At 39.5% G+C, this 5,155-nt stretch overlaps 1 pseudogene; it reads left to right on the top strand.

The window, feature by feature from the left end:
* The first annotated feature begins 317 nt into the window (after nt 1-317).
* On the top strand, nt 318-4,831 carry LOC148299069 (uncharacterized; annotated as a pseudogene).
* The last annotated feature ends 324 nt before the right edge of the window (nt 4,832-5,155 follow it).

The raw sequence follows: 5,155 nt of genomic DNA, 5'->3' as shown, positions 1-5,155 counted from the left end.
AGATCACTGCCATGCTGCATAATCAAATAAAAGAGAAAGTGATTGGGCCTGTGTTCAGCAGGTAAGAAAAATAGGAGCAGTATTAACAGATGCATGAATAAGATGTCAGGTTATAGAAAGAGTTGGAGAGTATTTTTCGGCTGAGTGAGAATACAACAAAGCCAAAAATAAAAAGCACAATATAGGATATTCCCGCAGAGTTGCTTGCAGAAGGAAGTGCCAGGATCGGACAGAAGCAATAAATAGATATGAACTCGATTTAATAGTACAATAAGATACACCGCCCTCGCAAATTAATCGATGAGCACCGGTAAATGATGAAAAAGGAAGAGGAGCACTCCTTAAACTCAAAGGGAAGAAGATCATTCAACCGCGAAAGAGACATTGTGAACGGGGGTAAGAGTTTTAGTGGCATGAATAATGGAGTGTTCTTCGATTTCAAGGATAAAATGACAAAACCGAAACAGACAAACAGCTTTTTATGATTATCTATCACTAATATTGTGTGTTTATCAATATTGAATATCTATTTCATTCCGATCGAATGAGTTTATATTATCGGCAAGATCCGGCACAATTGGCAAACAAGGCTGCAATAGATTCTTTATGAGTCATATAAATACGATGATGGCGCTCGATTTTATTGCCCATCTTCTATTGTTAATGAACAAACATTATATATTTTTCTGATGGACATTGAAGAACCCGACGAGGGCAGCTCAGCCAAGAGTGATAGTCTCAGAAGAAACGAAATGGAAGAAGAGGGAACGAACTCGCAACAGGATATATTTTAGAGGATGCTCGAACTCAACATATCCGAAAATGAAGAAAAGGCTGAGAGCGATCATTATCATCATCATGCTAAGACAGCACGCAAGCACATTCGGAAGAATTAAATCAGAAAAATGTTAAACTCCTCCAGCTCGAACGATCGGCTCATTCCATCTTCCCTCAACCATGACAGCTCTCAGGAAATTTCCGAAGAGGCTCAAAATCGCTGCGGAACTGAAAATTCGCAAGACGAAGAATCTTTTCAAAAATCGTTCAAAAAGAGAAATTAGTTTAGCATTTCAGTAGAGCGCTTGGCTCGTGATTCCTCCTCCGAATTTTCTGAAAGCAGCTGGAGCCGTCGCAGCTTCCATCAAATTTTACCAGCCGAGTACGCCCTATGCAAGGAAGAAGAAATCGAAAAAAAAGAAGAATATAAAAGAATATGCTGCAGCTGCAAGCGATCTAAATGCTTAAAGCTCTATTGCGACTGCTTTCAGAGCCAACTATTCTGTAATCCGGGCTGCAAGTGCTTCGATTGTGGAAATCATGACAATAATAAAGATTAGCATAAAAAAGCAGTCATGCAAGCACTGGCGAGGAACGCTTACGGGTTTGAAGATGAAAATGCATAAAATTCTGAGCAAAAGGGATTCAGCTTAGGAGTATAAATCTAAGAGGTGATCAGAGGCTGCAAATGCAAAAAGACTCATTGCGTCAAGAAATATTGCGAATGCTTTAACAATAATAACACCTGCGCAGTATTTTGTAGGTGTGAAGACTGTCACAACACTGAATACCACCATAATAAAAAATGAATATGTTCATTATTTTTCAATATCCGCGATTCTCTTTATTTTAATTCTTCTCTTGATAGGCTCTTTAAGAAAAAAATGTGTGACTCCTATTTCTGCTACATATTTTGAGGTTTATGGGCTTAGCCATAAATTATTTATTTCTTCAGCATTACTGCACTGGAGATTATTAGAGGCAGGCTTTGCAAATCCCATAGATAGTCCCGTATTTTTTTATTTCAGCTAAGAATCAGTTAGTATCTTGCATAGTGCATTGATAAATATACAGATATATTGAGATCGGATAAAACATCAATTTTTATCATCAGCAGACCTTAAAAAGGGATGCTCGAGGAGCGCATCGCTCGCCATTCTTTCGCTTGGATCTTTTTTAATTAAGCTTTCGATGAAAGAGACTGCGTTCTTGGAAAGTGTTTCCGGGTACTAAATGTTTGTCTTTTCGACCTAAATAACAATAGGTTTACATTGATGATCCTTTTCATTGTTTACTTTCGGCTGATATGATAAAATGGAGCTTTGCCGACCAGCAACTCATAAGTCAGCACTCCTAAACACCACAAATCAACTGTGTAATCATATTCGACGCCTTCTAGAATCTCGGGTGGAGCATAGTCGAATGTCCCACAATAGGTCTTCCTTCTATCGTCACACACAGTAGCCCAGCCAAAGTCGCAAAGCTTGCTGACGCCCTGAATTAATGAAGGAATTTACATGCGACATCACAATGTTCTCGGGCTTGATATCGCGATGAGCTATCTCGTTTATGTGTAGATATCTCACAGCCGATGCAATTTGTTTTATTTTTTTGGCGACCTATTTTTCGGGCAGGGTTTTATTCTTTTTTAAGTGAGTGAAGAGAGTGCCCTCCTCCATATACTCTAAGACAAAGTATATGGAAGTTCGGTCGTCGAAATGGTTGTACAAATCTAAAATGTATTCATGCTGCAAAAAAGTCTGTAGCTTCAGTTCTAGAATGAACTGGTCAATCATTAAGTGGGATTTAATCATATCCTTTGGAACCTTTTTGAGGGCGACTAAAAACCCAGACTTCTTATGAATTGCTTGGTAAACTACTCCGAACTTGCCCTCCCCTAAATTTTTACCGATCGCAAAATCTGTTATCTGCATTTTACTACTCCCTTCCCCCTTTGACTTTTCTTTGGTCGCGCTATCTAAATTTAGTGTTCTCTTCGGGCTCTTGACTTACTTCACCGCAGAAATGGAAAAATCTGTGGGCACATTTTTTTTATATTTATTCAAATCCAGTTATGATTTAGGCACCTCTTTAAAGAACTCTTCCACTTTTGTCTTCTCTTGTTTGGGAGTGTAATATTAGTAGTAGTTTTTCCTTTTAAAAGTTTCTTCCTCTTTTCCGCCTCCGGATCCCAGTCTTTTTTCGAGTTCGTTCAGCTATTTCTATTTGGCTTCAAGCCTTTTCCTTCGATCCTCCTTTAGCCTTTTGAGTTACTAGTTCATTTTGGTGGTGGACTCTAGTTGCTATTTAAAATCCTTCACTTTTTACACCGTATCAACATACTTTTTAAACTTTTCATCGATTTATTATTTTTTAGCTCGTTTCTCCAAGATGGGACTAAACGTGGATGTGTTCTTTTCTTACTTGCGATACGAAGAACTATAGGCAACAGAACTCGATAAATCCTTGGAAGGAGATTTCACTTTGGCGCAAAACTTACTGTCGATTTTTGTCGATTTGGATGCATCTTCATTATCGTAATCATATTTGGATAGCTGCTCTTGGAGCCTTTGATTTGTTCTAGCGTCGAAGGTTTGCCTGAGGTTCGAAATATCGTCGGCGATCTTTTTGATATCCTTATATTACTTGTTTCCCCATTATTTTCTTCCAATGTTTATAGAGGAAGATGAAAATGCGTCAGTGTCGGAGGCCTTAGACTCAGAAATGATGTATTTGTTTGGGCTTTTTTTGAAGGCCAATTGAGAGCCGACACTCGATTTCGATAGATAGTCATTATATTTCTCATTCATCTTCGTGCAATCCTATTAATTAAATACAATACGATTATCGCAGATTTATACTACAAGCTATCCACGCAATAAATTATTTATTACCTCCACAGGGCCTGTACGTTTAGCCCGTTGTGTCCCATTTAGTGAATTCCCATGGATATATAACAAGGGTGGATGAAACTGCGTGGACATCCAATTTAGGATAGCACTTTATTGATTATATTTATAAATTGGGTGGCCCTTCGATAATGGATTATCCAGGCTATTATTAAATAAACTGATGGGTAACGATTGCAACATCTGCGAAAAAACATAAACTAAGAGACTGATTCCGGAAAACGCAAACGAATAGAGACCTCAAATTGTCCAGAAGACTCTTGGCAGCCAGTACCTTTCAATTTATCTGCAGCCGGCCCAGCATGACCAAGGATGATCGCCCTTATTTTTAGGCTCAATCCATCAACAAGCCAAACAATTTCGAGTCCGGCAATAAAATAGCAATCGAAAAGCGGCCCCCTGTGCGCTTCAATAACGGCATTGTATATGAGGGCAGTTGGCTTGGCGAATCTCGTTAAGGCTATGGAGTGCAGGTTTGGCCAGATGGAGCCAGGTACGAAGGCAACTGGCATAACAATAAGGCAAACGGAAAAGGGAAATTCATTCATATCGACGGCGACGTTTATGACGGCGAGTGGCACAACGACAAGGCATCAGGCCAAGGAACCTACTACCACGTGAACGGCACTGAATACTCTGGGTAGTGGCTGGATGATCAGCAGCATGGGTACGGCATCGAAACTTGGGTCGATGGCTCCAAGTTCTAGGGCTTCTACGACATGGGCAAGAAAAACGGCAACGGCAAGTACACATGGAAAGATGGAAGCTACTACAGTGGAAACTGGCAAGATAATAAAATCACGGGAAAGGGAGTCTACTTGTGGGTTGACGGCAGGAGGTATGAGGGCGAGTGGCTCAACAACCAAATGCATGGCATTGGGAGCTACAAGTGGAAAGATGGCCGGCAGTATGAAGGGGAATACCAGTATGACAAAAAGCACGGGACTGGCACCTATACTTGGGCTGATGGCAGGAAGTACTACGGGGGATGGCTCAACAGCAAGAGACATGGACATGGAAAGATCATCAACGCAGATGGCACTCAAAAATAAGGAATTTGGGAGGCAGACAGGAGAGTCAAATGGCTGGATGAAAGCACCCCTGAGAACAGCAACATCAAAACCACACAGAGCAAACTGATATGAGATTGGCATTATTGAGATCTGCTTGATGATTCTATTTATATACTTATTTACAAATTCACTTATATACTTATTTACAAATTCACTTATATACTTATTTACAAATTCACTTATATACTTATTTACAAATTCACTTATCCACCACCATAAATTCGTTTCATGTCAGGCCACTGTTGAATTACTTATCTTCATTCATGGTCGAAAAATATTAATTCAGCATAATACTACATCAACAAGTCTATGTTATAGAGCAAAAATTTAATTTTAATGCTTATATATTCAATGTATTTTATTTGGTCTTGGATCAAAGGAAGGCGAGCTCAAACT

This window comes from Brachycentrus maculatus, unplaced genomic scaffold, assembly GCF_059751285.1.
Source record: "Brachycentrus maculatus isolate JH-2025_06_01 unplaced genomic scaffold, ASM5975128v1 h1tg001374l, whole genome shotgun sequence".
Taxonomy (NCBI): domain Eukaryota; kingdom Metazoa; phylum Arthropoda; class Insecta; order Trichoptera; family Brachycentridae; genus Brachycentrus; species Brachycentrus maculatus.
This window is presented reverse-complemented; position numbering and strand designations above follow the sequence as displayed.